The sequence below is a fragment of the Micrasema longulum genome, unplaced genomic scaffold (assembly GCF_059751315.1).
Source record: "Micrasema longulum isolate JH-2025_06_02 unplaced genomic scaffold, ASM5975131v1 h1tg000570l, whole genome shotgun sequence".
NCBI lineage: Eukaryota > Metazoa > Arthropoda > Insecta > Trichoptera > Brachycentridae > Micrasema > Micrasema longulum.
Window position 1 is genome coordinate 143,904 of NW_028277766.1, and position 12,481 is coordinate 156,384.

A 12,481-nucleotide genomic window follows, 5' to 3' on the forward strand; every position below is an offset into this window, starting at 1 on the left:
AATTGTTTGGGTAAATCTTATGAACGTAAATATTTATTTTATAAAATAAATACGTTTATACCTACCTCCCATAAAATCATGATTAATTCAATGTATTACTTTTTAACCCTCATTTTTTTCATAGATACCTTACTTTGAATTTAAAAGTAAACAGCTCGTTTTACTATTCCGACAATTACTATTCCGTCTATTCATCATGCATAACTAATGTAAATTTATCGAAAGTTTTCATAAATTACGGAATCCAGTAACCATAAGCAGAATCAAATACAATTACTTCATTTAAAGGCCGTTTACACGCAGACAATACAATATTATTTTGTCCCCGAACTCGACCATTGTCCACGTGTAAACGGAAATTTGCAGGACAAAACATTGTCCCGAGACATCGCCACCGAGATAGACGGGCAGGTTATCTCCGCGAAACGATGATTACCCACACCCTCGCGCACGGCCAACGCTAACTGGTCGCTCCCGAAAAAATATTTTGTCGGAAATGGCAGCTGAAAAAAAACATTTTTGTTATTTACTTGGTCCTTAAACAATTCCAATGTATCTTGGTACAAAATTAATAATATTTTTCGTGAATTCGCTCGTAATAAACGCCGTCGTGAATTGTCCCAGCGTTCTGTCCTGCATAGTCGAGGCTGTTCACGGAGCTAGGACAAGACAATATTGTCATATCTATCGCATTGTCCTCGTGTAAACCTAGCTTAACTCTTGTGTGGCTGTGATGTCACACTAGTCTACATGCAAGACTTGATGCATCTTTCTTATTTTTTTTAATGATGAAGTTGTATTTTTTGTAATCTTCAAATGGACATTTTCACACCGGATTTGGAAAGTAAAATTATACAAACTATGCTGGATTTTAATACAAATAATATTTATCCTTGCTACGCGAAGAATGAATGCGACGCGTGACGCCATTACAGTTATTCTGTATAAGAAATGGCACGAAGATATAACTCGTGACAAGGAAGACTGAGACGCTGTTCTGTGGCCGACGTTTGTGTGAAACAGATTCAGTCGGTTATTGACAATGATGAGGGACACACTCATGGGATATAACCGGCGTATTTATGATTTTAAATTTATTTTGCATTTTAAGTTTATTTTTTATACATTATGGAAAAGTAATTTAAACAATAAGTTTCCACGTTTTTTTTTTCAAATGTCTGAACTTTAGAATATTCCCTCTTTTGCTCGTGGTAACACGATGTTACATCACCGCGCGCAAAGGAATTATTTACCACAGTCTTCTAGGGTTTTTAGAATGCCTTTTTTGTGATCGGCACTATTTTCCGTTGATGATTATTACAGTGTTTTTGTATGACAGCCGCCTGTAGCTCAATTGTAAATAACTATCGACATGCCAATAAGCGACGTGATAACAATTTCTCACCATGGTTGTTTATCGTATTCGCGATCACAATGGAACATCCGTGAAAACCTAATATTAAATGTCAAAATATTTACGTTTCGCGACGTAAAATCCTGCTGCACAATCGCATATTTGAATTTCACCGGTGTAAATATGGAAAATATTCCAAAACTGCTATTTATATTTATTAATTATCATGCTACTCATTGCATTTAGCGGCAAGTCAAATGTCAAGAAAATCAGTCACCATAGTAATTGTAATTTAATTTTCACTTTTTTGTATTAGATACTCCTTCCTATTTTGCAAATGCAATATATCGTATTATTTTTTATAGTAAACGCCGATTTTTCGCCAGTGAACTGTGTTTATTTACGAGGAAAACAAAAAACAAACCGACACGTGCGTTGATTTGTTGTTTTTAGCAGAACATAGAATTGACCTTACTGCACCCGATCGAACACCAATATCGCATTTTCAAAATCGTGAACTGGCTGCTTTCTGCATAACTACGTTCAATTATAAGTCCTGTATTCGTATTATAAAAATCCCCCACGATGAATTCTAGCTTGCGATTTATCAAATATTATTTATTACGTCGTATACATATATCGAAGTTTGTGCGTGTTAGTTCCATAATTCGTGTTGAGTTCTGTTACCGGTTTGCTTCGTTTAGTTATAATTATTTGCTGCATTTTTACGGAAGTAAAGACCTCATGTTTATATTTAAAATGCAAAAAACTGCGCTGGGCCTTGAAAACTCGCATAATTTCAATATTCCAACTATGAAATAACATAAGATTTCCTTCTCTCTCACTTGCTTTATGAATAATTAAGTACTGTTCTAAATAATGTTCAATATAATGTAAGTACCGACCAACCGAACAGTATTATTTGTATTCTGGAGCTTATTATTACTCATTACCATAAATTTATATAATTTGGATATTTTTTATTGTAACACGCGCATATATTATCATGTAATAAATATAATGAATCCTTTTCTTAGGCGTTATTTTGGTTTAATGTGACGGAAACATTTTGAAATAAATCATTACTTAATATCGTTGTCGACATGTTATTCATATCTAATCATTATACCGTCCCTGTTCTGAAAAAATCCGGTAAATCCATTCCGAACAAAACTAATATTCTCGTAGTACGCATCGTCGTGTTTCTGCCGCAAGTTGGCAACTACAAATTTTTGAAAAATGAAATGTCTTTACGAATGGCATCATTTAATATTTGTTTAAAAAGTAAATAAAATTATTTCATTAGTTATAAATACAAAAAATAATACTTTATAAGATCAATATGCAGTTTCATTCGAATTGTTGATTTGGAATTTGGGATGAGTTGAAATGTAGTTACCAACTAGTGCCGGAAACCCGGTGATATCTGGTTCTATTTCACACACTCCTGCGTGTAAAATGATACCAGAATCTTGAACGAGTGTTTTCGACTCGATGGCTTTTCTCAAGTAAAAATCCTCAAAAAGAAATTAAGTAGAGATAAGTCCGCCTCGTGGTTTGTTTGGTTGGCGTGTTTATCTACTATTCTTGAGGTCCCTGGTAAAATAAACATGCAGTATCGATTAAAAGGGTGGGATTAAAACACTGAAGCGTGCGGCTTATCACCTTCTTTCATGTAACAGGTGATCGAGATACGCTGCACCGAGTGTACCAATGTAGTGACTTATGCACCATCGGGTGCGAGCGGGGGTATGATGATGATCTCGTATAAGTGTAAATTTCCATTTGACAAAATCCTAGGTCATTCAATATAATTTTTTTTTTTTTTTGTTTATGTACATTACAAAAATATATTAAAAATAATACTAGAAAAAAAAAAATAGCTGTACAATTTAAATTAATTTATTTATATATACGCTCAATGGGCATTTTTAAGGACATATTTATACAAAGAAAATTATTATAATGGAAATTAGAATGACACAATGGTATATAGTAGATTTGGTGGGAGTGGAAGCGGGAGAGAGGTGTTTATAATTGAATTCGATTCAGTGATCGTTTGAAAGAAGACAACTTGTTATCAAAGAAATCAAGACTGGTATGTTTTGATTTGGCATAGGGGAATGAAAACCAAAGTTAGTTCTATGGTTATCCTTATGAAAGAGCAATTTTTGTCTGAGGTTTCTAGTTGGGATATTTAATTTTATTGAGCTCAGTAGTTCAGGCGCATCAAAGAATGAGTTGAGAATTCCAAATAGGATTAGAAGGTCGGATTTATTTCGACGGTCTTGAAGAGAAGATATATTTAAGCTAGTTTCTAACTCATTAAACGTATATTGGTATCTGAATAAGCCCAACCTCCAACCTATCTTTCTTAAAAATCGATGTTGAACTGATTCAATATTTTTTATGGGAACATCATAATATGGAGTAAATGTGACAATATGGTAAAATAAAAATAGCCAGTAATTAGAGTAAAAGGAAGCTATTCTCTCTGAACTTTCTTTCAGTAACACGAAAGATGTCGATATCCGAAGAGATACGGTTGAGTAAAGACATTGCTCTTCCTACTGGCATTACCATTGGCAGGCTGGTTCCTTAAGCAGGAAGATAAAACAGCTTAAATTGCCTTTGTCTAAGGTAGTTATAAGAAACATAAATAAAAATACTCTCCATTACACCTAAGTTGATCGTAATACCACGGATCAATCGGAAAAATATATAGTCGTGGACTTGGCAAAACCTTACACTTATACGTGTATTTTCTCGTTGATAGTTAAGTATCTTTAATTTAATTTTATCCGAAACTAACATACTAGGTTAAATATAAACCCATAATTTCAGTGACCCAAGAAATAATCAAATAGTTGATGGAGAAAAGTTTGTCAAGTAATGTTTATTTGGTTCATGCACAGGTTTTAGATACAGCAAAAAATAATTGTGTTGTAACTATGTACATATACAAACATTATAACATTATGAAACATTAAATTAGTTTCCCCACTACTTGCTTTTGCGCGATGTAGAACTATAATCTTAGTCACTGTCAAGATGGCCAACTGACATTTCCCGTAATTTTATCCAAATTGACTTTCTGAGCGAGTTGAATGTCTCTAGGTAATCGTACGAAGATTGTTGGAAAATGACTTTGAACTCTTAACACAATAATTCGCCATGTCGTAAGTATATCGTTATAATAATTCCTACAGTGCTTTGTCTAATCCGGGTTTTGCTCAGTGAAATAAGTATTTATTTATAACAGTTTATTACACATTTTTTTAGACATCCATGAGACTAAAAGTTCTGTGTTGAGTTGGGATGAATAATTAGTTAACTCAGGCATACGAGTATATCACCGCAAATATAATATAGGATCAGAAACATAATAATAATTTTAAAAAATGGCACATTAATATGGTAAACAGCAAACGCAAACATTCTGAAAATCACCAAGGAGTTTCCCACTCAAATTCCTCCCACTAAAGAAAATCCAGTCCTTAACTCTTCTTTTTAAAACAGTTTTTGTCCTTGAGAGCTTAATACTCTCTTCCAAAATATTGAACACTACAGAAAAAACATTTTCTTGTAAAAAATATATATGAAGATTTCGTTGTGAATTAAAAAATATTTTTTAAGCATTTATTTGCTCATTTCATTATAATAATAAATATTTTTTGACAATGTTTTGAGTATATCCAAATGCTTGCAGACGGGCTGGATTTCTTCCCTAGGGAATTATTCATATTTAAATTTGTTGCAACCGAAAAGGAACTGAACATACACCTAAACACTTAGTCCTACATACACGCAAACACACACTATACACTTACTCTCATACAAATACACATAAACACATCCTTTTGTTGTACCACAATTAAATGTGTATGATTTTTATTTAGAAACTTTGCCGGTCTGTCCTTAAACCGTATCTTTATTATGTTATTATATTACTGTCGACAGTTTGTTTCTGTAAAATAAATAAATAATTATAAATAAAACCTTTTTGAGATTAAACCAGCCAATGACAGGTCATAAGCCCTGTAAATGCCTAGACTATCATATTCCCTTCTCAAAAATGCTTTCCCCTCTCTATTGCAACAAATTTAAATATTTTTGGATTTTGCAAATAAAATGACTTAAAACCTATAAATCTGTGACTTCTATCCAGAAAGGTCAAAGTCAGTTTTTTTTCTTGCCAACATGTTACAGAGGGTCGATTATATACATATTTATATTTTTTTATACACATACATTTTGCACCATGAGTACTACAGTGCAGTGGCGAATGGTGATTTTATTTACATGTAAGCTATAAAAAAATATCAAATATTTGTACCTAGGTACATAGAAGATACACAATATAATGTAAGTAATACATACTATAAATTGTTATTTTTCTGTGGTTCCGTGTGATACTCAACTATCATCAATGAAATCAACTCAAACGACGTAAATTCGTTATATATTATATTATATGGATATATTATGCATTATTTTAATACATAACTCATTAAAAAATAAGTTAAAATCTGCAATATGAATTCAATCGATATAAGGTATTCAATTGAAATGTCAACTGGCCAAATTGTTTAAAAAAATTAAAAGTGCTAAAAACGGCCGCGTCGAGCGCTAGCATGTCCTGCAATATGACACATGAAAGTAATTATGGTCTTATGTCAAAAGTAGCATCTCAAAGAAAAATAGCCCTTTAGAAATAGTGTTTGAAATACTGTTTTTCAAATCAAGAATCTTAAAATAATTTGTGTAATCTGCAAGTTTAATCTAGGAGAAAAAACCTGCAATGGGGTTAAGACATTCAAAATATAGTATATTTATTTGTATGAAAAAATAAGCTGGAATAATCGGCTAGTTTCTTGGCTCACCACAGGCGCTGGGCGCGCTCTATTAATATTAATATTTTATCAGGATAAAAATACAAACGGTGTAAATGATTAAAAATAAATAGAATTTATTTATTTGTTTCTCTATAAATAAAGTTACAGTAAAACATTATTATGGTCAGTCAAATATAATGGTAAGCTGCGCATAATCGCTTCTATACACGGTTCGCCCCTGCTACTGTGTATTAATTCAAAAAAGACATTTTTGAGATAAGTAAACAGTTTTGTTCTGAATTGTTTGCTCCATTTATTATTTTATCTAAGTAATTCAAAATAAAATTTTATATACCGCTAAACGATATAACAACACGAGTGCTTTACAGTATAATTAAGACATAATACACTAATGCACTTTCATTATCATCATCATACCCTTTCCGCACCTAATGGTGCATAGGGCACTGCATTGGTACACCAGTCGCAGCGTATCTTGATTTTTTTTTTGTTACATGAAGGTAAGATGATAAGTCTTACGGTACCAGTCCAGGGACTTCTGAAATATTCTAGTGTGAAAACACCATATTAAATAAATATTTCATATCAACCACGTCAGGAATCGAACCCAAAACCTCTTGAATGGTAGGCAGACGCGCTGACAATTACACCACGAGACCGACTTTCATACTTAACCTACATTAATAATCGTTTTATTTGAAAAACATTAAATATTACACATATCATATTTTAGCATACGTCTCGCTCCTGTATTTAACTCACTATTCTTAATATTGTTTGGTAACATGTTACATATTTTAGTTATTTTAAAATAATAGTACGTACATTACTTTTTAGAATAATATTTTTTGTGAAAGAAAATTGTTTTTCCAAATCCCAAAAGGAACACTCCCACACTACCAGAAGTGGAACTAGAGGATGGTTCATGGGGTATTCCACAAATTCTGAATTCGGGCAAAGAAATTTCAGGTTTCTGGGCCCTAAAATATTCAACATATTACCCGAACATTGCAAAACCATGACCCGGATTCAATTTAATAAATTTGTAAAAAAATGGTTACCAGGTTTAGGTAGAGAAAATTTGGAAAATTTACATTCTTAAATAATAAATGCTATAAATTAATATAGTATAACTGTATAATAAATGAACTAGTAGGTAGTAATGTTATTGTTTATTTTGCATAAAAATGTCTTCCTTAAAACAGGTTGTATCTAGTTAGGCAGACTAGACATGATTCAGAAAAAAATATTACCTTAGTGTGTATGTAGTAGATAAAGAAATTGTTATTTTTGTTGATAAACCATGATGATTATTATTATTATTAATTTCTACAACGATATTTTATCGCAATGTAAAATTTTCTACTAAAAAGTACCTAAGCACTGTATAAATAATTATGAATATCACGAGAATGTTTTCTGCATTGTACCTTTTCTGTTTTTTGCCATCTTATTTATGATACTCTCTCCACACTTACAAAGTACGGCGTCCACATTTTTATGAATGTATAGCTAATTTTCCTTTTTTCACAAACTTTTCCCATCGTTTATACACAGCACCAGCGCGTCTACTTATTGAATAACTCAATACATTCGTGTGCAAGTGCCCCGAGGTTTAGCAATTACTTTAGTATAAATAATTTGTGTTCTTATTTAGTTGAGAATTTAAATTTCTTGGATAAATATTATCGAAACCGTATATTAACGCATGTTACTTTCCATTTGTTTTCAGTCTTACGTAATCCTATACAAGTTATAGGATTACGCAAGATTGTATGAAAATATATTTTCATACAAAGAAATCTATCCAACATTTTTATCTTTTTTGGTATACTTTTTTTTACACCGTACTGTGGGAAGAAGGTAAAACGGTTACAGTGCATCTTATACTATTTTCAAGGGCGCTGTACAATAAATATATATATCCCAGCACGTCTTGCAGCTACAGAGCCCATGGACGATTGGAATTCTAATTCCTTGTTTCTAATTATGATCTATTCCAATTACAACAGATAGGAGCTAGATTACAGCACGTCTTGCATCTACAGAGCGCATGGGCGGTAAAATTATAAAATAATGTTTCTTTTAGTCCACTCTTGTCTAGTTTTAAAGATCGTATCCATCTCACATTACGCTTTCCATCCTTGCAAGACAAAAATACTTTGTCTAAGATTTATTAGCTCCATATGTAATATTTAATAAACATTGATAAAATAAAATAGGATATTCATTTATTTATGTATTTATTCATTTTTTTCCTTTATAAGCAAAGATTAATAATAAAAATAATGTAACCTCACTGGGGTTACCCGTGCCGAGGACACTTAATTATACCTTGATAAAGAAGCTTGTATAGTTATGAAACCGGTCGTTAGAAATAATAAAAAATAAGTGGTTAAAAACAAAGTTGTTTTTATTTATTTTATTATAATGAATAGCCACAAAGTTTGTGCTTCAAATATATAAATACACTCATGGACAAAAAAAAGTTCGCACTTGTAATAAAATTCTTAATTTAAAATAATAAATATTCTCAATTGCTTGGATTTTTTAAAATATATATTTTTGTAGATTTGATGACTAAGTAATGTTTCCAAGTAAAATATAAAAATAAAAGCTTAATATATATTTATAAATAGGGTTTTTTCGAGGTAGCAGCTCCGTTACCATTGTTCTTGTACCCGACATAATTGAATTATGGCACTGTGTCTTCATTGGCAATCGCAAATAATTACATTTGGTTAATAGATTTGTGTGAAGGGTAAACAAACCGATATTTTAAACGAAAGACTATAAAAATAAAAGTAATTTTTCGGGTTCTATAGTATTTTAATATTTTGTAATATCGCCTTTGCTCTTAATCACTAAAGAAATTCTGATTGACATCGACAAATATAAATTATTTATAATTTCTAATGATATTTCATGTTCCCAAACATGGTTAATGATTTTAATAAATTCCTGGGTATTTTTGGCCCGTTTCTTTGCAATTTTTGTTTCATTATTGCCCATAAATTTTCTATCGGGTTAAGGTCCGGACTGTTTCCAGGCCAACTCAGTGATGTAACTCCAAAAGACTCTTTGAATTCAGTTACCTGTAAGAAAGATATGATATTACAAACCAAGTTACAACAATTTAAATTTATAAAATAAAGTTATATACTCACTGATCGAGCTCGGTGGCAAGGCGCAGAATCATCTTGGAATATAGGATTTGAACTAAATTGTGTAATGTCTTCAACTGTAGGAAACAAATGACTTTCCAAAATAGTTTTGTATTGTGTCGCATTCATGGTGCCTTGGACTATCTGTAGTGGGCCCAAACCATGAGCTGTCATGCACCCCCATATCATGACATAGGGTGAATGCTTTACTGTTCGGGTAATACATTTAGGGTGAAATCTTTCGCCAGGTTTTCGCCGGACTATCGTCTTGCCATCTGGACCAAACACATTAAATTTAAATTCATCGGAAAAAATGACTTGTTGCCAATCGTCTATTGTCCAATTTTGGTGCATTTTGGCCCAATCTAGACGAGCTTTCTTCATTTTCTCTGTTAAAAGGGTTTTTTTTTGCGGGACTTCTTGCTTGGAACCCCTGCTCCAATAATCTCCTGGAAACCGTCCTCACCGAGAACGTGGTTTGGCACGTAGACTGGATCTCTCCGTGTATTTCTGCAGCAGTTAGAAAACGATTTTGGTTGATAAGCTTGGCAACCAGCTGATCTTCTCTAGGAGTTGTCTTGCGCTGCCGACCACTTCCCCTTTTTCGCTCCAGAGAGCCGGTTTCACAATTTAAAAAAAAAACTTTCTTACAGAACACTCCGAGAAACCGATTCTACGAGAAATTTCACGATTCGACATATTTTCCTGTGACAGAGTAATAATTTTCGATTTTACCGCGATAGACATTTTACCCGAACTCTCTATATTTTCGCAGCGATGTTTCTTCAGACGTAGTTTTTAAAGGACTGATGAAGCTTTTAAAAATGTAATTACTTTAAATGTGTAGCCTATATATTCCTTAACAATAAACAAAAGCAATTGTTAAATAATAAAATCGTTTCTAAGAAATAGAGTCAGGTAAACTGGGAATTACGGATAGCGGGGTAAGTAAGTACTTTTTTTTTGTCCATATGTGTATATTTAAAATTAAGTAACCGTTCACAAAAACTTAAAACACAAACACGAATCTGTATGTTTTGTGTGGTTTTGGTAGTATTGCTTTGAATAAATGCTTCTTTATTGCATTTCGATTGCTCCGAACAACAAAGAATAAATTGTGAACCCCGAAGCGGCGATAATACTAGGTCTCCCAGATCTTAGTCAACCTAAGCCTGAAGGACCGATCAAGTGAGGCCCGCAAGGCCGATGAAAAGATGTTTGGACGGCCAATTTCACGAGGCTTGAAGGGCCGTATTTTTCAGCGTGATTACAATACGGCTGATAGCCGACCATTTCCTGCTAGTTTGGATTACTGGTCTGCGTAACACTGGCTAAATATCCGCTCAACCTGTCTGTAATTCGTTGAATTTTATTTTAAAAATACATTCTTTTTAATTTGTGCCAATAGAGATGCGCAGTGCATTATTATTCATAAAATTGTGATAATATTTTGTTTTCTAGCAGATATGTTTTTCCCTCTACACGCAAGACACCGCCACCGCTAGGCAAGATTCGTGTAATTATGAAAGTTGATTGAAGGCACGCTATGTGGAACGAAATATGTGGTTTATACCAAAGCAGTATTTTGTATGCTCGATTGGGCTCAGGGGCGTTTTATCAGGAGGCTATAAATAATTATAACTATCAGAAACCTGTGGCTTTCAGGAACCATCTTCAATAGTTGCCAGATGTCCGGTTACTTAAGTCTCTACCTATTGCAGTTGATTATAAACGACTAGTACAATATCTGTTATGGGATATTAAAAATTTAAAAAGATGATTTAGCTAATATTTAATGTTTTTTTCCCAGTAAAAAATTCCAAATCGGGATTAGAAAAAATATTTATATGTTAATGAACTTCAAAATTTATTCATCATTTAGCCACTGACATCATTGTAGACGAAGAACTAAAACTTGAAAAAATTGTAATAGACATCATACAAGAATTTCAGAACAATATCACATACAACAATCCAAAACGAGACAAAGACAATCGAGACTAATAAATCAGGAACTAAAATTATATAATAAACTACCAGACAAAACTAAACAAAAGACTCGGACAAACTTTTCAAAAGATGTAAAAAATATTATTATGAATCAACAGAGTGTGAATAAAAAATATATATAATTTTTGTAAAATAAATATAATAATCCGTTAGGGGTAAATAAATAAATTATTAAATTAAAAAAAAACGTAAGCCAATAATAGCATAACGAGATGGACTTCCACTCGATTTCCCCTTTTTTGTATTCTTTCCTGAAAGTAGCCGTCAAGTAAATAACGCCCTTTCCGGATATTAGTTATGTTTCATCCACAGAACTGTGTTCTTTATTCGCTCATCATCATTATTCCATTTCCGTACCTAATGGTGCATAGGGCACTGCATTGAGACACCAATCGCTGCATATCTTGATCATTTTTGTTACATGAAGGTAAGATGATCAGTCTTACGGTTCAAGTGTCAGTCCAGAGACTATTCCAGGGAAATATTCTTGTTGTAAAAACACCTTTTTAAATAAATATCTCATATCAACCATTCTGGAAATCGAACCCGAGGTCTCTTCCATGGTAGGCAAACGCGCTGACCACTACACCACGAGGCCGACAATATTATAACGCCATGGATAATTTTTGCTAACTTTAAATATTATTGATTACTTATTTGAATACAACATTTTCAGAAGTATAAAAGATACTAAATCTGAAATAAATTTTACTGTGTATTTTTTCGTGGATACTATGATTCTTAACTCTAAAATCAAACAAAATATAGGTTTGGACATGTAGAGCGGACAGTGAAAAAACGGCTAAAAATATTTACGGTGCGAATGTTGATGAATGCAATAAACGAGGAAGACCGAGAATGATATGGGGTGACCAAATTCAACAAATACTTTAAGATGGACATGTCAAAAGTCGGAATAATCGATTCACTTGCATAAAAAGGTGTATGAATGTTGTGTGTGTATGGTGATATGACGTTCTCTCTGCCTACCCCTACGAGGAAACTGTGTGGTGGTTTGTTGTTGTTTAAATCAAAAAATTTCGCGTCGGTCGGCAGAAGTTCGTTTTATCTAGCCTACTGATGCCCTATTTCAAGAT

General features: G+C 32.7%; 1 protein-coding gene across 1 annotated transcript in view; it reads left to right on the forward strand.

The window, feature by feature from the left end:
• Src42A (Tyrosine-protein kinase Src42A) overlaps positions 1–12,481 on the forward strand; it is a 203,849-nt gene that overhangs the window by 5,533 nt on the left and 185,835 nt on the right. The window lies entirely within an intron of this gene.